This window comes from Bufo gargarizans, chromosome 3, assembly GCF_014858855.1.
Source record: "Bufo gargarizans isolate SCDJY-AF-19 chromosome 3, ASM1485885v1, whole genome shotgun sequence".
Classification (NCBI taxonomy): Eukaryota; Metazoa; Chordata; class Amphibia; order Anura; family Bufonidae; genus Bufo; species Bufo gargarizans.
Genome location: NC_058082.1, coordinates 255,551,921 through 255,575,704, shown reverse-complemented (window position 1 = coordinate 255,575,704; position 23,784 = coordinate 255,551,921). Strand labels below are relative to the sequence as shown.

Here is a 23,784-nt window from a genome sequence, read left to right as displayed (position 1 = left end):
CCACCTTAGAAGAGCCAAAAGGACAGCTGCTGAGATGGGGAGAGTGGGGGGTGTCAGGAGTACAATTAGGGTGATACCTTCTAGGGTTTTAAACATTTGCACTCGTGTACAGTGCTGCAAGGAATCTTCCTTCTGCTTACCTGAACGGGAGCGGAGGACAGAGCCATCTACTTCTGACTTCATCAGCTCTTATGTGGCTGCCTAAATCACATGATCAGTGGGGGTGTCTGGTGTCGAACCCCCACCCATCTGATATCGATGCATAGGGCATCAATACTGGCAGACTGGAAAACCCCTTTAATCAACACAGGCACAAGTTTATTGTCTGATCTAGTGAGTAGTCACGCAGGCAGCTGCATTGTACTTACTATGCCAAACATGCTAATACGTGCAGTCTATATTAGTGGATGAGTCGATATGATCACTTCTGGGAATTCTTACCACTGCTGCTTCTATGGTACCCCAAAGACAACGGGGGAGATTTATCAAACTGGTATAAAGGAAAACTGGCTTAGCTGCCCATAGCAACCAATCAGAATGATCCTTTCATTTTTCAAAGGAGCTCTGAAAAATGACAGGTGGGAACTGATTGGTTGCCAGATTTCCATTACATCAGTTTTGATAAATCTCCCCCAAGGTAGGAGAATGCTTTCTAAAATTGGTCAGGATGTATAGTCTTTAGGCCTCTTGCACCCGACCGTTGTGTGTTTTGCGGTCTGCAAATTGCGGATCCGCAAAACACGAATGACGTTGTCTGCGCGCGTTCCGCAATTTGCGGAACGGCAGGGACAGCCATTGATATAACTGCCTATTCTTGTCCGCAAAACGGACAAGAATAGGACAGGTTATATTTTTTTTGCGGACCATGGAACGGAGCAACGGATGCGGCCCCATTGAAGGGAATGGGTCCGCATCCAAGCCGCAAAAACTGCGGCTCGTATACGGACCAAAATAACGATCGTGTGCATGAGGCCTTAGGCTAAGGTTAAACGGCGACAAAAAAGTACAGCTACACAGCGACATGTGTTGGGCAACTTATTGTCTCTGAAAAGGTGCGCAACATTTTTTGTAATGATAGTCAATAGTGTCAATACGACATGCTGCAGCTGCGACGTGGCAGTCGCACCAAAATCCAACTGGGATGGATTTTTTGCGACTGTCCTGTCGTAATAGGTCGCTTGTCACATTGCGACACCATTTACTATTACAAAAAATGTTGCACGACATATCACCATGTAACTTTAGCCTTAAAAGGGTTGTCCATTACAACAATGTATCCCCCTGTCCACAGAAAGGCAGGGGTCTGACAGTTAGGGCCCCCGCCGATCATGAGAAGGGGAGCTATGTTTCCCTGTTTGTGTGCTGTCACTCCATTCAAATCTATGGGACTGTCGGAGATTACCAAGTACAAGCACTCCACCATCTACAGCGGTCCTATAGAGTTGGAGTGGCAGCGCAAATACATGTCCGCCACTGCATTCAGACAGGGAAACGCAACCCCCATTCTCATGATCAACAGTGGCTCCAGCGGTCAGACTTCTTTAAATGCATGAGTCTTAGGCCTCTTTCACACGGGCGAGTTTATTTCTCCAATGCCTGAGGTGAACGCATTGCACCTGCACTGAATCCAGACCCATTCATTTCTATGGGGCTGTGCACATGAGCGTGCTCTATATTGTGCGTTTTTCACACAACGCAGGCCCCATAGAAGTGATTTTCATGCATGGTTGCTAGGAGATGATCAGGATGGGGACCCGATAATTATTATTTTCCCTTATAACATGGTTATAAGGGAAAATAATAGCATTCTTAGTGCAAAATGCTTAGTAAAATAGGGATGGAGGGGTTAAAAAAATAAATACAAATTTAACTCACCTCATCAACTTGTTCACGCTGCCCAGCTTGTCTTCTTTCCTCTTCTTTGATGACCTGGGAGGAAAAGGACCTTTGGTGATGTCACTGAGCTCATCACATGGTACATCACCATGGTGATGGACCATGTGAGGAACCATGTGATGAGCACGGAGCCATCACATGGCCCATCACCATGGTGATGGACTATGTTATGAGCGCAGTGACGTCACCAAAGGTCTTTTTCCTGCCAGGTCATCAAAGAAGAAGAATGAAGACGAGCCTGGCTTTGCAAACAAGTGGTCTGCGCTGCTTCGACACTGCATTGTCCCAGTCTGCTGAGTGAGGGAGCGTCTGCCAAGCACAGGGACAGGGAAAAGTGCACACAGTTTAGACACTGTTATCAGCTGGAAAATTTGAAAAAGAACGGCTTCGGATTCAGATGGAGATCCTCTAAAACGTCTTCTTTATTGATAAATTATATTACAGCAGACACATCCACCTGGTATACAAGACTAGTTGACGCGTTTCAGGTACTTGACCCTTAGTCGTCACAACATTACATAGTAAAACACAAGAATTTAAATGTATTCTAAGCCCTCCCCTCCAAAATCCAGGGGAGGAGGAACTTCCTTCATTGGTTGTTTCATTACGTTTAACACCCCTCACCTATACAACTAATCACAGTGTAGATGTCTTTCACATTGTGCTGACGTTTTTAATCACATTAACCCCTTGAGGTCTATGGCCCTATCACACTAGTTAGACTCCAAATCAAAATAGGGGGAAGAAAAACTGCACAATGTGAATTGAATACTACATATAAAAACATAATAACAATTTACTAATATGACCTTACTCCATGCCATTGGATTCCCAACATTAAGGGTTCCATGTGCCCCCCCATAGGAGAATGACGTATATAATATATTACCTAATTTATGCCAATTTTATTGGTAAATGTACATTAACTCCCTTTTTAAGTTTAGACTAGCTGGGACTCTGCTGTTTAGTCTGAAAATCCAAAACGGTGGTTCTCCGGTGGTCACCTCCTCTTGGAGGTGCAAACACCCTCTCAATTGCAAAAGCATTAAAGCTTTTCACTCTACGGGCATGCATTTGCACAAAATGTCTTGCTGCATTAGAAATATTCAGTGCATTAGGATTAGGCCTCATGCACACGACCGTTTTTTTTTTAAGGTCCGCTAAAACGGGGTCCGTAGGTCCGTGATCCGTGACCGTTTTTTCGTCCGTGGGTCTTCCTTGATTTTTGGAGGATCCACGGACATGAAAAAAAAGTTGTTTTGGTGTCCGCCTGGCCGTGCGGAGCCAAACGGATCCGTCCTGAATTACAATGCAAGTCAATGGGGACGGATCAGTTTGACGTTGACACAATATGGTGCAATTTCAAACGGATCCGTCCCCCAATGACTTTCAATGTAAAGTCAGGAGTCCCTTTTATACCATCGGATCGGAGTTTTCTCCAATCCGATGGTATATTTTAACTTGAAGCGTCCCCATCATCATGGGAATGCCTCTATGTTAGAATATACCATCGGATTTGAGTTAGATCGTGATACTCAGATCCGACAGTATATTCTAACACAGCGGCGTTCCCATGGAGATGGGGACGCATCAGGTTAGAATATACTCAAAGAACTGTGTACATGACTGCCCCCTGTATTTAACACATTGGTGGCCAGTGCGGCCGGCCCCCCCTCCCTCCCCTGTAGTACTGTAGATTCATTGGTGGCCAGTGGGCCCCCCTCCCTCCCCTGTAGTACTGTAGATTCATTGGTGGCCAGTGGGCCCCCCCCCCTCCCTCCCCCTCCTAATTAAAATCTCCCCCCCTATCATTGGTGGCAGTGGAGAGTACCGATCGGAGTCCTAGTTTAATCGCTGGGGCTCCGATCGGTAACCATGGCAACCAGGACGCTACTGCAGTCCCGGTTGGCATGGTTACTTAGCAATTTGTAGAAGCATTATACTTACCAGCGAGCTGCGATGTCTGTGACCGGCCGGGAGCTCCTCCTACTGGTAAGTGACAGTTCTTTAGCAATGCGCCGCACAGACCTGTCACTTACCAGTAGGAGGAGCTCCCGGCCGGACACAAACAGCGCAGCTCGCAGGTAAGTATAATGCTTCTATAAATTGCTAAGTAACCATGGCAACCAGGACTGCAGTAGCGTCCTGGTTGCCATGGTTACCGATCGGAGCCCCAGCGATTAAACTGGGACTCCGATCGGTACTCTCCGCTGCCACCAATGATAGGGGGGGAGATTTTAATTAGGAGGGGGGTCACACTGACCACCAATGAATCTACAGTACTACAGGGGAGGGAGGGGGGCCGGCCGCACTGGCCACCAATGTGTTAAATACAGGGGGGGGAGGGGGGGGGGGTCTGCCCCCTGCTGCCTGGCAGGGGGCAGTCATGTACACAGTTCTTTTAGTATATTCTAACCTGAAGCGTCCCCATCACCATGGGAGCGCCTCTGTGTTAGAATATACAGGCGGATCCGTCTGTGTAAAAGTAGCCTACGGCCACAGACCACGGATGCCAATCTTGTGTGCATCCGTGTTTTTTTACTGACCCATTGACTTGAATGGGTCCGTGAACCGTTGTCCGTCAAAAAAATAGGACAGGTCTTATTTTATTGACGGACAGGAAACACGGATCACAGATACGGCTGCAAAACTGTGCATTTTCTGATTTTTCCACGGACCCATTGAAAGTCAATGGGTCCGCAAAAAAAAAAATATGAAGACGGCGCAACGGCCACGGATGCACACAACGGTCATGTGCATGGAGCATTTAAATTATATCAGTAAGGCCTCAAGAGCCGGTTTTTGAATTTTCGCATAGTACTGCCTATGTACATCAAGTCACATTCTGTGCAACGGATCATATAGACCACCCCTGTAGTGTTACAATTGATGTAACTTTTGATTGGAAAACTACAGGAGTGGTCCGAATTTTCAAAGGATTGCAAAGGAGTCGCATAGTTGCCGGTTTTGCATGGATTGCCCCCGCACCTTGTGAACCCTTTGTAGCTGAGACAATTTTGTCTCCTATTTTTATTGTTGCCTGGTGTGTTAGAAGTGAATAAAGATGGCGACAGAGAGCAGGACAGCGTAGCAGCCCTCTGGCACTATTCTACAGCCAGATTTCAGTGCATTATATAGGATCTCATCGTCATATAAAATCAGCAAGCATCCCTTGATCACAGAACATATTTTATTAAATTGCTTGCTATATGTTATAGATAAGATCGGAACCTTGTCCTGTCCTCTGTCTCCATGTACCGTCACACTCTTTCCTTGGAATTTCACCCAAAAAGCATATCAAAACTGTTTTTTTTTTTTGCATCGCTATATTTCTGCCTCTCTGCAACATCCAATCGGGGTAATTTCTTGCTTTTAACCTTTTATCCACTGCACAAAATTCCTCCTCAAGGAACATTCGTAAACTGCAATTTCTCGCAGTCCGTATATATTCCCCCACAGGGATCGCTTTTATAGTATGTAAGGGATGGTGACTTCTAGCATTTAGGATTGAATTCCCTGCTATATTTTTCCTATATGTTCGTGCGTGCACAATCTCATTTGGACATCCATGGAGTGTCAAGTCCAAAAAGGTAATGCTAGATTAGTTCGCTATACATGTAAAGCGCAGATTATACTCAGTCATTTAAGTACGCCTGGAGGTCTGGGACGGCAGACACAACGCCCGCCCAAACTGTCATCAGCTGCTGGGGAGGACCTGGCTGTAATCAGTTACTTACAGTCCCTGGCTGTCAGGAATGTGACCTTGCACGCTGCATGCTTCTGCGTCCTCCGTCCTCGGACCCTGCCTAGCAACACTATTTTAAGCACAGGTAAAAGTAGGCAGTACAGGGACCAAAACTGTGGAATTAAGGGGTAATTGAATACACAGTGAAAAGTTGAAATAGGGCCACCAAGGAGATATCAATCATCACAATCCAATACTCCAACGACAACAAAAATATGACAGTTATACTTTAATTATTTATTTACTTTTTTAATCCCTCCATCCCTAATTTACTTTGCATTCTGTATTAAGAATGCTATTATTTTCCCTTATAACCATGTTATAAGGGAAAATAATAAAATCTACACAACACCTAACCCAAACCCGAACTTCTGTGAAGAAGTCCAGGTTCGGGTCTGGGTACCAAACATGCAGATTTTTCTCACACGTGTGCAAAACGCATTGAAACGCTTTGCACTTTGCAACGTATTTTCTTTCCATGTCTGTTCCGTTTTATTTTGTGGACCGTATGCGGAAACAATTCACTTCAATGGGTCCGCAAAAAACAAAAACAAAGTTACTCCGCGTGCATTCCATTTCCGTATTTCCGTTCCGCAAAAAAATAGAACATGTCCTATTATTGTCTGCATTACGGACAAGGATAGGACTGTTCTATGAAGGGCCAGCTGTTCTGTTCCACAAAATACAGAATACAAACGGATGTCATCCTTTTTTTTTGCGGATCCGTTTTTTGCAGACCGCTAAATACATACAGTCGTGTGCAAGAGGCTTTAGGGGCTAAATGCAGACTTTTGATAGCATGATTTTCCTATATAACGTTCCTGTGATAGCTGCATATCTCAAAGTGTTCCTCTGGACTGTATGGATACAGCTACATGTGGTTCTCCAGAGAGGTATTTCATAAACCAAGAAGCATTTACAGTGGTAGCAAAGTGGATGAGATTTCAGAAATATTGCCCACACACTGTGGAGAAAATCTGACTGAAAGCATGCGAAAACTCATTGTGATCCTGGCAACAATGGAACTGCAAAAGACAGCCTATTTCAGGCAGTTTTTGTTACAGAAATTATCCAGATCTGCTTGCATTTTCCTGCACAGAAAAACCTCAGCAGACTCGCCACATGTAGCCATTCCCAGGTTTTCTGGGAATTAAGAAAAAGAAAATACTTGAATACTAATTCATTACAAATATATTCCCAAATGGCTCGTTTTGTCTGGGAAGCAATCATTAGGAGAAATAAAATGTCCGCCATCCTATTAGTACTCACAAAACCTGTTCAAATCACACAGAAGTACGAGTTACTTCACCACACTGAGGTAAAGAGCTGCCTCATCCTCCTCTCTGCTCTGCTTGTCAGAGATTATGATCATGAATATAGATGATAAAAACTTTTGTTGAATCTCTGTAGGAATGGAGTTCATGAGGAGACATGAAGTACAAAGACGATGGACAGGACAGACTGTGGTGATGTTGGGCTGTGATAATGGAGACTGCATATAATGCTGCTGCTCATTACCCTCCACCCTCCTCTCTGTACTTCATGTCTCCTCCTGAACTCCATTCCTACAGAGATCCAGCTGAAGATCATATTAAACTGTATTCAGGATCATAATCCCTGACAAGTAGAGCAGAGAGGAGGATGAGGCAGCTCTTTACCTCAGTGTTGTGAAGTAACTTGCCCTGCTGTGTGATTAGGACAGGTATCGTGTGCACTATTAGGACAGCAGCCATTTTATTTCCCCTGAAGATTTCTCCCCAGACAAAACGAGCCATTATAACTAATGTAATAATAGTAATTGTGAATATATTTATAATAAAGTAATATTTAAGAATTTTATCTTGTAATTTTATTTTCTTAATTCCCGGAGAACCCCTTTAATGTAACTTAATAGTTGAAGCAGTTATCTATGATTGGCTGCTTTCTTTCAAAAATATCATCTTTTCTTGAGTTGTGCCTGGTATTGCAGCTCAACTCAATTGAAGTCAATGGGCTGGGGTCCAATACCACATGCAACCTGTGGACAGTTATGTTGCTATATTTGAAAGAAAGCAATTACTGTACATTTAAAAAAAAATCATTCTGGACTTTAAAATTGAAAAGTAAAGTTAAAGGGGTATTACCATCACAATGATCACTGTTAAATCTGTTAATGATTTGACAGTGATAATTTTTGTAAATACATTTTATAACCCAATTTCCACCCTTTTTGAGAAAATAATTCCCCTCTTACCTGATTGTTGTCTTTCGTCTCCCCTGGTTACGGCCACCTCTCGCCTGTCGAATCCGGTGGCCGTGCTTGCGCAGAAGACTGAAGATTTTCTCCCGGCCGGACCGCGCAATGTCCTGAACGCGCACGCCGCCGCGCATGCGCCATGATGACTTCTTCCTGGCCAGTATAGTACAGAGCCGCGAACGCGCACGCCAGCTCTGTACTATACAGGCCAGGGAAAAGTAACCGTGGCGGTGTGCGCGTTGAAGACAGCGTGCAGCCCGGCCGGGAGAAGATGTCAATCAAGCTGACTGAGCCCCGCCCAGCAGAATCCAGGAAGTGAACGTCGCGCTTGCCGCAGGTAAGTATGAAAATTGTTGATGGGAATACCCCTTTAAACAGTCACTCTCGGGCATATCTGGTTGCAAATTAAAGTGCAAATATGGCGTTATAATTTGTGACTTTCATATGGTATAAACGTGGTGTCGTGCTGTTTCAGTAAGGATACATATAACAAACCCCATTCTACTGCAATTCAGATGAAAACCATGCAGTTTTACCACCAATCGGTGCAGTTTACAAGCATACGAAAGCCATGCCTATTTGCTACTACGTGTCCTCCCCCTTAGGGTATGTTCACATGTTGCAGTTGAGATGCAATTAAAACAGCATCAAAATCACATTGAAAAAATGTAAATGCGGTTTTGATGTCGGTTTATATGCATTTCAATAGCTGCATTCAGTATAACATTACTTTAGGTGTCTGTAGCTATATCTCCCGCTAAATCTCCCCCATGGAATCTGGACTCTAGTCCAAGTCGCTCATGACTCACTAGAATGCAGAACATTTGCAGTACCTTGGCGGTGACACACCCTGAGATTAAAGAAACTTTCAGTTTTGTTTCTGAGTTTGTTCCTTAACCCTTTCAGTACCGGGCCACTTTTCACCTTAAATCCCAAGCCGATGTTTGCAAATCTGACAGGTGTCACTTTATGTGGTAATAACTGTGGAACGCTTTTACTCAGTGGCATAGCGTGGGTTGCCAGCACCCGGGGCAAGCCAAGTATTGCGCCCCCCCACCAGTGGCCACGCCCCTTTTACAGATAATGTAGTAGATGTCACTTGCAGTCCTACGTAACACCACAGATAAGGCTACATGCACACGACCGTTGTGTGTATTGCTGTCCGCAAATTGCGGATCTGCAAAACACAGATGATTCTGAACGGATCATTATCCATTCAGAATGCATTGGATCTGAACTGATCCGTTTTGGGACGCTTGTGAGATCCCTGAAACGGATTTCACAAGCGGACCCAGAAACGCCAGTGAGAAAGTAGCCTAAGGCCCCCTGCACACGAACGTGTGTGATCCGTGCACGATCGCCGGCCGTAGGTCAGCCGCATCGGATCGCGGACCCATTCATTTGAATGGGTTCGCGATCCGCCCGTTCCGCAAAAAGATAGGACATGTTCTATCTTTTTGTGGAACGGAAGTACGGGACGCAACCCCACAGAAGCACTCCGTAGTGCTTCCGAGGGGTCCTGTTCTGTGCGGCCGTTCCGCAATTCCGGATTTGCGGACCCATTGAAGTGAATGGGTCCGCATCCGTGATGCGGAATGCACACTGAACTGTGGCCGTGTATTGCGGGCCGCAATACAGCCACGTATCACACATGTTCGTGTGCAGGGGGCCTAAGACAGATCAATCAACATCATTTTGTAAATGTCATTTTATTTTTTTAGGACGTTAGAAGGCTTAGGCCCCCTTTACACAAGCAAGTTTTCCGCATGGGTGCAATGCGTGACGTGAACGCATAGCACCCGCACTGAATCCTGACCCATTCATTTCAATGGGTCTGTGCACATGAGTGTTGTTTTTACGCATCAGTTCTGCGTTGCGTGCAAATCGCATCATGTTCTATAGACTACATGCACACGAACGTTGTTTGTTTCCGTGTCCGTTCCGTTTTTTTTTTTTGCGGATAGGATGCAGACCCATTCATTTCAATGGGTCCGCAAAAAACACGAACAGTACACCGTGTGCTGTCCGCATCAGTAGGTCCGTTCTGTTTCCCTGTAAAAAAATAATGCATGTCCTATTTTTTTCTAGTTTGCGGACAAGGATAGGCATTATTACAATGGATCTGCAAAATAACGGATCCGCAAAAAAAAGTATGCCATACGGAACGTCATTCTTTTTTTTGCGAATACGCAATTTGCGGACTGCAAAACACATACGGCCGTGTGCATGTAGCCATATTCTGCATTTTTCACACATCCCTTGCTCCATAGAAATGAATGGGGCTGCGTGAATAACGCATTGCATCCGCAAGCATGTGCGGATGCAATGCGTTTTTCACTTATGGTTGCTAAGAGATGTTGTTTGTAAACCTTCATTTTTTATCACATGAGTGAAAAACGCATCAAAACGCATTGCACTCGCGCGGATAAAACTGAATGCAGTCGCAGACAAAACTGACTGAACTTGCTTGCAAAATGGTGCGAGTTTCACTCAACGTACCCTGAACACATCCGGACCTAATCCGTCACACTCGTGTGAAGGGCCTTAGAAGTTTAGAAGCAATTTTTCAAATTTTCAACAAAATTTCCAAAACCATTTTTTTACGCACCAATTCAGTTATAAAGTGATTTTGAGGGGCTTACGTAATTTAAACCACCCATAAATGACCCCATTTTAGAAACTACACCCCTCAAATTATTCAAAACTATGTTACAAACTTTGTTAACCCTTGAGGTGTTTCACAAGAATTAAAGGAAAATGGAGGTGAAATTTCTAAATTGTTACTTTTTTTGTAGATTTTTTATGTTAATCACTTTTTTCTTTCAACACAGCAAGGGCTAACAGCAAAATAAACCTCAAAATATATTACTCTGATTCTGCAGTGTAGGCCTCATGCACACAAACGTATTTTGTTTCCGTGTCCGTTCCATTACCCATTCATTTCAATGGGTCCGCAAAAAATGCGGACAGCACACCGTGTGCTAACCACATCCGTATATCCATTCCATAGCCCTGCAAAAAAAAAAAATAACATGTCCTATTCTTGTCCGTTTTAGGCATTGTTACAATGGACCCGCAGAAAAAAGGATGGCATACGGATGTAATTTTTTTGAAAACACATACGGTCGTGTGCATGTAGCCTTGGCCACGTGGTAGTGGTCAGAAGGAAAGAGGCACCATATGGATTTTGAAGGCAAGTTTCGCTAGAATGTTTTTTAGGCACCATTTTGTATTTGAAGAGACCCTGACATACCCCCTCAGTGGAAACCCTCAAAAAGTGACCCCATTTTGGAAACTACACTCCTTAAAGAATATATTAAGGGGGGTATTGAGCACTTTGGCCCCCTAATTGTTTTGTGGAATTTGGAAACACTTGGCTATAAAAATGAAATGTTTTGTTTCTTCCAATAAAATGTTGCTTTAGCCCAAAATTTTCATTTGCACAAGGGGTAACAGGAAAAAAAGTACCCCATAATTTTTTAAACCATTTTCTCCTGAATACGGCAACACCCCATATGTGGTGGTCAACTGCTGTGGGGCCACTCGGCAGGACTCCGAAAGGAAGGAGCGCCATATGGCTTCTGCAGCGCAGATTTTGATGGATAGGTTTATGGATGCCATTGGTTTTAATTTTTTAAGTGATTGTCTTATGGGGGGGGGCTCATTTTTCCCGGGATGAGATGTCTGTTTAATTGGTACCATTTTGGGGTACATAAGACTTTTTGATCGTTTGATATTAAACTTTGTGAGGCAAGGTGAAAAAAATTGCTGTTTTGGCATATTTTTTTTTTAAATAGAAATCACCTGAGGGGGCATATAATGTGATATTTTTATAGAGCAGGTTGTTACAGACGCGGCAATACCTACTATGTCTATCATTTTTGATTTTCGTTAAGTTTTACACAGTGAAATCATTTTGAACAGAATAAATTCTTGTCTTTGTGTTGTCATTTTCTGAGAGCCCTATATTTTTTTTTGGGGGGGGGGGGGGGCGAATTGTCTTAGATAGGGGCTCATTTTTTGTGGGACTAGATGACTGTTTGATTGGTACCATTTTGGTGTACATAAGACTTTTTTATTACTTGGTATTACAATTTTTGTGAGGCAAGGTGACCAGAAAATGGCTTTTTTGACACAGTTTTTATTTTTACCTGACAGGGTGGATTATGTGACATTTTTATAGAGCCGGTCGATACGGACACGGCGATACCTAATATGTCTACTTTTCTTTTTTTCCCTATTTTTTACAATTTTTTTTACTTTATTTGGGGAAAAGGATTTTTTTTTTTTACTTTTAGATTTTTTTTTTAAACTTTTTTATTTTTTTACTTACTCACTGTAATACACTTACAGCTTCCTGCCTGTGAGATCCAGGGGGCTGGATCTCACAGATTCTCATGGAAGGCAGCCACGATGCCTAAGGAAGACATTGGGCTGCCTTACCTGCCATCGGGTCCCCGTCACAGCAGCACGGAAACCTGATGGACACCCTGCACCCGAAAGGATACCGCATGTGCCATGGTTAGCGCTGACCGTGGCAGTGCAAGGGTTAATGCGCCAGCATCGGTGTTTTCACCGATGCCGGCGCATACAGCAGGGGTCCAGCTATCAGTGACTGCTAGACCCCTGCAGCTGATCGGGCGGACGCAGCTCCGTACATGAACGACGCTGGTATCCTACAGATTAAAGGGAATGTGTCATCAGAAAATCACCTGCTGTTTAAATCACTTTTTTATGTTTAACATATTTTTGTATGTAGAGAAAGTTTATACAAGGCACTTACTAATTTATTGTGATTGTCCATATTGCCTCCTTTGCTGGCTGGATTCATTTTTCCATTACATTATACACCGCTTGTTTCCAGGGGTTACGACCACCCTGCAATCTATCAGCAGTTTCCGTGCTTGTACAGGGAGTGCAGAATTATTAGGCAAGTTGTATTTTTGAGGATTAATTTTATTATTGAACAACAACCATGTTCTCAATGAACCCAAAAAACTCATTAATATCAAAGCTGAATATTTTTGGAAGTAGTTTTTAGTTTGTTTTTAGTTTTAGCTATTTTAGGGGGATATCTGTGTGTGCAGGTGACTATTACTGTGCATAATTATTAGGCAACTTAACAAAAAACAAATATATACCCATTTCAATAATTTATTTTTACCAGTGAAACCAATATAAAATCTCAAGATTCACAAATATACATTTCTGACATTCAAAAACAAAAACAAAACAAAAACAAATCAGTGACCAATATAGCCACCTTTCTTTGCAAGGACACTCAAAAGCCTGCCATCCATGGATTCTGTCAGTGTTTTGATCTGTTCACCATCAACATTGCGTGCAGCAGCAACCACAGCCTCCCAGACACTGTTCAGAGAGGTGTACTGTTTTCCCTCCTTGTAAATCTCACATTTGATGATGGACCACAGGTTCTCAATGGGGTTCAGATCAGGTGAACAAGGAGGCCATGTCATTAGATTTTCTTCTTTTATACCCTTTCTTGCCAGCCACGTTGTGGAGTACTTGGACGCGTGTGATGGAGCATTGTCCTGCATGAAAATCATGTTTTTCTTGAAGGATGCAGACTTCTTCCTGTACCACTGCTTGAAGAAGGTGTCTTCCAGAAACTGGCAGTAGGACTGGGAGTTGAGCTTGACTCCATCCTCAACCCGAAAAGGCCCCACAAGCTCATCTTTGATGATACCAGCCCAAACCAGTACTCCACCTCCACCTTGCTGGCGTCTGAGTCGGACTGGAGCTCTCTGCCCTTTACCAATCCAGCCATCTGGCCCATCAAGACTCACTCTCATTTCATCAGTCCAAAAAACCTTAGAGAAATCAGTCTTGAGATATTTCTTGGCCCAGTCTTGACGTTTCAGCTTGTGTGTCTTGTTTAGTGGTGGTCGTCTTTCAGCCTTTCTTACCTTGGCCATGTCTCTGAGTATTGCACACCTTGTGCTTTTGGGCACTCCAGTGATGTTGCAGCTCTGAAATATGGCCAAACTGGTGGCAAGTGGCATCTTGGCAGCTGCACGCTTGACTTTTCTCAGTTCATGGGCAGTTATTTTGCGCCTTGGTTTTTCCACACGCTTCTTGCGACCCTGTTGACTATTTTGAATGAAACGCTTGATTGTTCGATGATCACGCTTCAGAAGCTTTGCAATTTTAAGAGTGCTGCATCCCTCTGCAAGATATCTCACTATTTTTGACTTTTCTGAGCCTGTCAAGTCCTTCTTTTGACCCATTTTGCCAAAGGAAAGGAAGTTGCCTAATAATTATGCACACCTGATATAGGGTGTTGATGTCATTAGACCACACCCCTTCTCATTACAGAGATGCACATCACCTAATATGCTTAATTGGTAGTAGGCTTTCGAGCCTATACAGCTTGGAGTAAGACAACATGCATAAAGAGGATGATGTGGTCAAAATACTAATTTGCCTAATAATTCTGCACTCCCTGTATACTATAGGAAACTGCTGCCCCGGTCCTAGCTACCGGAGAGGCCTTTACCTATAGTGTGCAAGCACAGCCACCACTGCTGGATTACAGAGTGGTGGTAAACATGGAAACGAGCAGTGTATAATGGGATGGGAAAATGAATCAAGCCAGCAAAGGAGGCAATATGGACATTCACAATACATTAGTAAGTGCCTTGTATCAATTTAACTTAAGTGAGACAACCCCTTTAACTTTCAGCCCTTGTGATCAGTGGTGTCTCATCAATAGAGGCAGACCACCTACTATGTGGGTCCCATGAAGTCAGGGGGGCCAGCTGGGGCTGAATGGTGCCACTCCCTTTCCTCTTGGAATACCTGCTATCCAGTCAAGCTAAACCAGCCCATTATCATAAATAATTCTTGCCCCTAGGCATCCTGTGCCACCCTCCTCGAGATGCATCCTCCTCCTGTGACGTCTTCCTGTCATCACTTCCTACAAAACTGTGACAACATGTCCGCTCTGTGCCCTACCAGTAGCTTTGCCAACCAACCGTTTCCCTCTGGCCACCACCACGCGACCTGGGTGAGGAGAGGCAGAGAAGATATTACAGCAGAGAGCAGTCACTGTAAATAGTTAACGCACTGTGTTGTAATATAGAGGTGTTGTTTTAACGTAATTTACTGTCTGTGTGTAGGGCAAAGGGGTGGGATGGTAGGTAAAAGTGGGACCTGCTTGGGCTAGGGAGTTGGTAGCGGGGGCCGATGCTCAGTTTTTGCTATGGGACTCCATGATTTCTACGGTATGTACGTTCCTGCTCGTGATTATACTGAACTCACCTATTTTTAACCTCGCTGAACCTTGCTCCACGAGTCTCGCTACATGTTTTCAGCTATATTTGGCCTTGAGATTACCTGGAAAAGTAACTAAAAATCTGCTCCATCTGCATTCCGTAGTTTATACTGTAGTGAAATATGTGAACCTTTTAGTGTAGGTAAAAGGGGACAGTAGAAGTGTTGTCTATTTGTAGATGGGTAGGGCCAAATTTACAAATGTTGGATTTGTTGCAGTTTTTGGGTGCAGGACCCACATAAAATGTGCAAACATACAGTACTGTAAAAATGAACAGGGTTTACACTTTAAAGAAAAACAACTGAGCAAATGATAACTTTCCTGGTCCGATATTTTATAAGGATGTAGTTGGGTTTTTTTCTGCTTATACATCACAGCAGTTCATACTGACACTAAACTCATACACGACTACAGTACCGTTCAGAATACATTTGCATAGTAATCACTTTTTTTTTTAAAGTTCTAATGGGGAAAAGTCAGACTTAAAAAAAAAGTTGCTTTGCATGCTAACCTAAAAACCTGTAGTGTATAGAAAAGAGGGTGCTACCAGGTTAAACCCCCTCCTCTGCCATACTGCTTTACAGATTCACTGACAAGGCAGCTAACTATTGATACATCTAAGATGAACATATGATTTTGGAACTGCATAGACTGCAATATTGCCATTGTCTCCACTGGGAGGTATCTGAAGGCCCAGTGTGAATCTCACGTGAGCTCCGCTGTCAACGGTATCTGTCCTGAATCCTATGGTGGGTTCAAGCTTATTTGCAGTTTGAGCCAGATGTAATATTCAGCCAGGCTCCTGCTCCAACAGCCTGGATTGGACATAACTTGGCATCTACAGGTAACGGATTTACAGAGGCAGCGGGCTCCCTCGATCACCCTTTTGCTATGAGGCCACTACTATGGCTTGCAAGGGACTAAATGCCATCTTAGTACCTACTGTATTAGAACCTACTAGCAGCAGGGCCTAATAGGATGCCTGTATTCATAAGGAAACCACCATAAAAAATAACCTTTAATGCATATAAAAGTCATATGTAACAATCGAAAAAGTAAACCAAAAAGTTGTTGAAAAAAGGAGAGTACTCTATATTATCCTAGACAGACACTGCCTGCGAAGGAGTAGCCGTCCCGACAAGAGCGATCCCATACTTGGAGCCTAATCTACCTAATCTAAGTGGTTCCACTGCTTGTATATTCTATGCATCATTCATTTTCTTTTATCTGTTAAGGTCCATTCACAAGTCCATAAGTGTTTTGCGGTCCGCAAATTGTGCATTCGCAAAACACGGATACCGGCCGTGTGCGTTTACGCATTTTGCGGACCGCACATGCCAGCCCTATGATAGAAATGCCTATTCTTGTCTGCTATTGCGGGCAAGAATAGGACACGCTCTGTCTTTTTTGTGTGGCTGCAGAACGGAGCTACAGATGTGGACAGCACACGGTGTGCTGTACGCATCTCTTGCGACCACATTTAAATGAATGGGTCTGTTGCGGAACAGGTGCAGACCCAGAACAACAGACGTGTGAATGGACCCTTATTTATATGTTCAGTAAAGGATCCGTTAGTTCCTGATAACTGCCTGCTCACTAGAAGGTAAGAGCTGCATTTACATGTAGCAATCACAATCGCTTTATGGAGACCGGCAATTGCTGCTGCAATCACTGGTTCCCATAGATAGTCATTGTTTCTGGGCAGCAGATCTCTAATTATGCAGCACAATCTGCTGCCCAGTTATGTTGATTAAGGTGACTGTATCAGCGATGCTTTTACATGATATACGAGCGTTTGCTTGTTCATTAGGTGACTTTAAAAAGGGCAATTATCGATAACGAGTATTCCCATAACGCTGGGTTCACACCTGAGCGTTCTGAAACGAGCGCTCTGTATGCGCGATTGTACGGGCGTTTACAATCGCGCATACAGAGACAGGGGTGCACACATTGTCGCGCGTTCCCGAATATCTATGTGCGGGAACGCGCGTCAAACGCCCCAAAAAAAGCTCAAGCACTTGTTTGAGCGTCGGGCGTTTTACAGCGCGATCGTACGCGCTTTAAAACGCCCAGGTGAGAACCATTCCCATAGGGAATCATTGGTTCTTGCCTGTTGTGCGTTTTACAGCGCGTAGGAACGCGCTGTAAAACGCTCAGGTGTGAACCCAGCGTAAAGGCTTTTTTCTGAGTAATTGCCCCGATTGGCGGCCCGTGTAAAGGGACCTTAAGATGTAGCTGTGTCTGCAGAGCAGATGATTTTTTCTTGGTATGTCCCCTGAGGAACTCTGGCGGCTGCCATAAGGAAATACGTTAGAAAGTTAAGAAACATTGATTTTGCTGGTTTGTGTCATTAAATGTAAGGGTAAGGTTACTTTCACATTAGTGGCAGCCTTCTAGGGCAGGCTGTTCTGGCAGGTGAACAGCCTGCCAGATCTGTGCTGCCGCTAGTGCACGTGTGCCGCCGGAAGTCCGCTCTGGCCCCATTCACTATAATGGGGGCATGCCGGAGGTCTGGCTGCAACACAGCAAACATGCCGAGCGGTGGACGGAATGAAACTACGACTGCCCAAAGAGCTAATATATTTCTGGCATGATGTACAACAAACAAGACCTTATACAGTTACATCAACAGAAAAAAACATTTTTATATTATGGCTCTCGGAAGATGGGGATGAAAAACAGAAAAATAATAATAATGGTCAAAACTGGCTGTGGCTGTAAGGGGGATAAGTTCAAATATAACCCTGTAATTGAAGAGGTTTTCCAGTACTTAGATATTGATAGTCTGTCCTCAGGATGGGTCATCAGTATTAGATCAGTGGGGATTCGATACCAGGCACCTACCACCCATCAGCTATTAGGGCAGCTGCCGGCACTGGAAACAATATACAGTAGGCACAACTGACAGCACAAGGTTCTGTCCACTGTGTCGTGTCTGTGCCAGGATACCGCGGATCAGAGGTAGTGCCGAGTGTTGCCCCTCACTGGTCTGATTGATGATCTATCCTGAGGATAGGCCATCAATATCTTAGTCCCAGAAAACCCCTTTAACTTCAAGGATGGCTTTATACACTGTGAGGAAGTGACAGGCCTCATGGTTGTTAGGGGAGATATATGGCAGGATTTGCTGTGTCTTCCCCAGAATCACCAGGTCTGAAGAAAGACCAGGTGCAGGAAGTGATCAGAGTGAGAGGGGTGGGGACTTGCACACAGAAGGCTGGAGTGGCTCTGTGTGGTCTGAGCCGGGAGGGCTGTGAGACCACTATCCCACAAGAGACACTGGTGTGGGAGCAGCCTGGAGGCTGCTGGAGGTTGGGCTGGGAAAGCCGCATCTCATCACGGGTGTGAACTGTGTTACGCTCTAGGTGAGTCAGGGAAACCTATGTGTTTAGATAGGGCCCCGACAGGCAAGGTATTTTATTTTGGCTTTGTGTGTTTTTGCTTTATGCTGTGTGCCGCAATAAAGCCCAGTTTGGCCCCTAAATCCTGGTGTCTGTGAAGAAGTGTGTGTTTACAACCCCTGGAAAAGAGCTAATCCCCTACAATTGGTGTTGGATGCGGGCACATGTCCGTGCTGAAAAGTAAAAAAACAACGTGGTTGCTAGGGGCAACAACATCACTGAAAGGAGCAGGTGCTGCTCATGTTGTTCTGGACACTTTTTGCTGGGTTGCAAAGGAGTTACTGTGCAGGATTTAAAAGGCCAGAAGCTGAGTACGAGAGACTGACTGGTGGAAATGGCTGCAAAATGGTATAGCCCGTGGGAGAAATCCTGCGAGTTAGTGATCGGAGGAATCCCGCTGGGGGTCATTCTAGACTCTCGCCAGCAATTGTCTCGGGTCCTGCCTGAAATTCTGGACTTTCTGGAGAGAGGGACAGAGACGGATGCCACCGTGTCTCTGACCTTTGTGACAGAGTATGGCTCTGTGCAATGGGAGCTGTTAAAATGTGAGACACTGGAAGTGGAATTTGTACTGGGCAAGGACTTTCCATTGTTTGGGCAGTTGTGGAGCGGAGTTCCTGATAAAAAGCAAAGATGTGCCGTTGCCAAGGGCAACCGTCGGGAAGAAAAGGAGGTGAAGAGCGCTGCGGTTCTCAGGAGTGCATATCTTCCCTGCAACTGTGCCTGGAGTCCTAGAGAGGAAGTGCGGAGGTGCAGTAAAGCTGTTGCTAGGAGCAACCACAACCTTGATGAGTCCGCGGGAGAGAATGTCACTGCTTTACCAGAATGGTTGATTACAAAGGGTAAGACTGTTCCTGTTATTAACTATGTGGCAGAGCCAGTGACAGTGAGCCAGCGGCAGGAGATACCTGCTGGGCCGGTAGGTGATAAGTCACACAGAGAAAAAACTGTGTCTGAACAGGCGGATAAGCCTGCTGTGATCGCTCCCTCGCAGAAACCTGCAGGGGAGAAGGTTTCTGTGTTACCTCAGTTGCCCATGACCAAAGCTAGTTTTGGGATGACAAGGATCCGGGATCCCATGCTAGCCCGGGTAAGGGGTAGCACAATATTGAAACCTGAGACTGGTAAAATAATAAAGGTGCTGGACAGTCATGTGGATAAGGACTATCCACTGATTTTCACTGAGCGTGAGACTCCAATGAGAACAGGGACTTTCGAACTGGATGTTACACATACGCTCATGCAGGAGGGAGTGTTGGGGTGTAATTTTCCCTTATGCTGGGAGTTGTGGAGTAATGGAGACACTTCTGCAGAGAGTGCAAAAACTCCTGCAGAACTTGTACCTATCCCTTTAAGTGAACGTGTAAGGGAAAGGACCATTGAAAACAGTGATGTAGTTGAAGTGAAAAATGAAAATGTGAGGTCATGTGAAGTATATGATGATGATGACATGCCTTTTCCCTTTCAGGATGTGATCAGGAGAGAAGCGCCCACAGGTGGTAAAAATGTAAATGATGATGTATCTTTATTTTCATTATCTGCTATTTTTCATGAAGAACTTTATGACTTGATCAGGAGGTTTGAAGAATTACATATAAGTAATGTAAACTAGGCACCTGAAAGAGAGCCTGAGCAAGTGCAGGTGGTTCTCACTGAGGGGGAGTCTCCACTAAGAACTGGGTCTTATGGACCTGATGTTACAAATATGTTCTTATATGATGTGATGTTGGGTTGTGATAACGTTTCGTTGTTATGGGGCAAGGTAGACACTTCTGCAGATAGTGACGAAACTCCTGCAGAACCTGTACTTGCCCGTGTAAATGAAGGTCTAAGGGAGCTGCACATTGACTGCCATAAGGAAAGAATATTGCCTATTGAAAACAATGATGCAGAAGTGCAGATAAATATTGTGAGCACTGAGTGGAGCAATCCTACTCTGGTGAATGTGCAAGAAAGGGTAGCAGTCCTAGAGGGAGTATCACAAGTACCAGAGGTGGACATGCAGTCTCCACAGTGTTTTATGGACCATAAAGTAATGTCCCAGGTAGGGATTAACTCGGCAGTGCCCCTAGAGGTCAGAGTTAATAATGACACCAGTGACATAGGCAATATATGCGCTGTGACCATTAGCAACTCTGAGAAGGAAGCTACCAAGTTAAGGTATTGCAAAATTCAGGTGGTCACTAGTAGCGACCAGACGACAGTTATACCTGACGTGACGAGAGCTGAGTGGGGAGATGGCAGCCTAGTGTCTGAGACCCATACCCAGGCAGGGGTAGATGACCTGACACGTCAGTACAGCTGCAATCCTGAAGATTTTTCTCTCTCCACACTGTCCCTAGATATGATAGAGAAGGGACTAGATGTCTTCACAGAGTCACCGAAGAAGACTGCAGTAGATACAAACAAAGTGCTTAAAGAGACCCTGCGTGGAACCCCCACAGGGTGGCCAAAAGAGAATGGTGATACTCCTACATTGGCTGCAGCAGAGCCAAGTGAAGAGCATCTGGAATAGGAGACACTCTCCTTGGCTCGATCCCTTGAAGAAGCGCTTGAGGAGCGAGATAAATGTGAGAGGCTGAACAGACAACTCAGAGCAGGGATGGGAGATCTCATGAGCTCAAAGGATGATGTCAGAAAGAACGTCTATGAGTTGAAGAAGTCTAAGCCAGAGCCTGTTAAGAATGGGTCTGGAGATGGTGGCGCCGTGGTGCCGACCGAGGTGGAGAAGATGGAAGATCTTTCTGCTCACCCAACTGATGGTGCTGATGTGAATGCAGAGGCCAAGAGACTCGTGGCAATAAGTAGCCAGGACCTGGTCATGAAAGATGTTCCCTCTGCTGTCAGTGCCTTACAGAAAGCCAGCGGTCTGCTGGAGAAGAAATACCAGGAAACAGACGATCAGCATACAGATGGTGTCTACTACTGTGATATGGCTCCACTAGCGCTTAAGCGATTGGGGAACAATATCCTGAGTGAACCTCTAGAGGGTTTGCCAGAAGGCAACGAGTCTGGTGAAGATCCTGATGTCCCCAGTGCCTCCAACCTTGATGAGAAGGAGGAGGCGTTATGAAGGCAAGGATATGAGGCCAAGTCCGTGAAGGATGAAAAGGGTAATAAAGTAAATGGAGACTCCAAAGAAGCTAAGGCAGAGGTCTTAAAATGGGAGAAAACCTTGGATGTCCCAGAGACCAAGGTAAGGGCGAAAAAAGCGACTGCTGAAGTGGGAAAAGCCACTGAAGACGCAGAAGACTCTGAAGTTGGCTCCAAACCCGAAGAAACCCCTACTGAGAATAATGGTAAAGGGGTCCAGATGTGTGGAAAAGGAGCGAGACATTATAAACCTGCTCTGCTGAAGGAGCCCCGCAAGGCAAAAGAGAAAGGGTTGGGACACGACCATGACTGGGACCAGTTCAGTCAAGAGTTGCCGCAGTCCAAGAAAGGACGTGAGGGGCCTGTGCAGAAGCCAGGAAATATAAAGACAGTACCTGCTCATGAGATGGGCAAGAAAATCCCAGAGGCCTTGTCAGCTCTGAAATAAACTCATGAGGGTGACAAACCAAGCGCTGTTGTCCTGGGTCTGGCAGAAAAAAGGGAAGGTTCGTGTCACCGAGGTTCCTGGCCTCGGTGAAATAAGAACCGGTAATTTTCTGTGTCAGTGGCAGCTAGTGCTTGCTGACACTGGGTTACACTAATCTGGGCCGGTTCTTATTGGGAGCAGCCAAAGAGCAGGGTGGGTGGCTGTTCCCCCACGTCCAGGCCAGGTGGATGCCCTCTCACCAGTCTCCCCTGGTTATGCAGGTGCTCACCCTCACGGGCTTGAACAAAGGGGGGGGGGGGGGATATGTGAGGAAGTGACAGGCCTCATAGTTGTTAGGTGAGATATATGGCAGGATTTGCTGTGTCTTCCCCAGAATCACCAGGTCTGAAGAAAGACCAGGTGCAGTAATCACCTGGGGATAAAGGAATCCTCAGAGTGAGAGGGGTGGGGACTTGCACACAGAAGGCTGGAGTGGCTCTGTGTGGTCTGAGCCAGGAGGGCTAAGAGACCACTATCCCCCAAGAGACACTGGTGTGGGAGCAGCCTGGAGGCTGCTGGAGGTTGGGCTGGGAAAGCCGCAGCTCATCATGGGTGTGAACTGTGTTACGCTTTAGGTGAGTCAGGGAAACCTATGTGTTTAGATAGGGCCCAGACGGGCAAGGTATTTTATTTTGGCTTTGTGTGTTTTTGCTTTATGCTGTGTGCCACAATAAAGCACAGTTTGGCCCCTAAATCCTGGTGTCTGTGAAGTGTGTGTTTGCAACCCCTGGAAAAGAGCAAATCCCCTACAAAACCTAATGTTGTATACATCAGTATGTTCCGAATAAACACGTTCAGTGTCTCAATACATATCTAGATTGCCATGAGCTTAATTATATATATATATATATATATATATATATATATATATATATACGCAGAGAACCACTGTAGCCTCATAGTAACCTATTCATTTTCAATGAAAGCAGTGTGATTTTGAAAGCGTTAATGCTAGGGATGTAGGCTCTTCTGAAGGGGCATTTTATACTGCTCTTCTTCTCTAGCACATTTCCAGTCAGTACAGACAGGCAAATGATAGACACAATCTTGTTTCAAAGCTTTGTAGGAGTGTTTAGGGACAGGCTGCAGAGATCCCGAGACACAAACTCTTCTGCCAGGATTCAAAGGTTGGTATTTTAATTGCTTTATATTACAATGCATATTAAACAGCATATTTCTTGCACTGTGTAGGTGCTGTTTAATAGGGAAGGGCAGCCAACACACATATATATATATATATATATATATATATATATACCATAGAGATGTGTCATTAGATCATATCATGGAGTCTGTAAGCTGGAGCATTATCTCTAATAATTAAACATCCAAACTCTCTTGGCAACACACAGAGATTTTCAGCAATGAAAAAAAATAACTGGAATCTGAATAGACTTGACTTGTAGGGATCGACTGATATAGATTTTTTAGGGCCGATACCGATAATTTGTGAACTTTCAGGCCGATAGCCGATAATTTATACCGATATTCTGTGAATTTTCATTTTTGAAAAAAAAAAAATCCTACACCAGCTGAAAATGAATATGTTTATTGTGTAGGTCTTTTTTTTTTTTTTTTAATCTTTCTTTTTCATTTATACTTAATATTTTTTTAGAACCCTTGTCCTATTCA

The 23,784-nt window shown here is 44.6% G+C and overlaps 1 protein-coding gene across 4 annotated transcripts in view; it reads left to right on the top strand.

Moving 5' to 3' along the window:
- Window positions 1–23,784, top strand: part of HHLA2 (HERV-H LTR-associating 2) — a 76,499-nt gene that overhangs the window by 319 nt on the left and 52,396 nt on the right. The window contains exon 1 of one of the 4 annotated variants that reach the window (XM_044285037.1): window positions 14,835–14,904. The exons of 1 other annotated variant lie outside the window; for it this stretch is intronic. The gene's annotated coding sequence lies outside the window, so the exon portion shown is untranslated. Of the gene's footprint in view, window positions 1–14,834; window positions 14,905–14,925; window positions 14,948–15,045; window positions 15,122–23,784 lie in introns of those variants that run through there. 2 more of the 4 variants (XM_044285039.1, XM_044285038.1) reach the window with 2 other exon arrangements.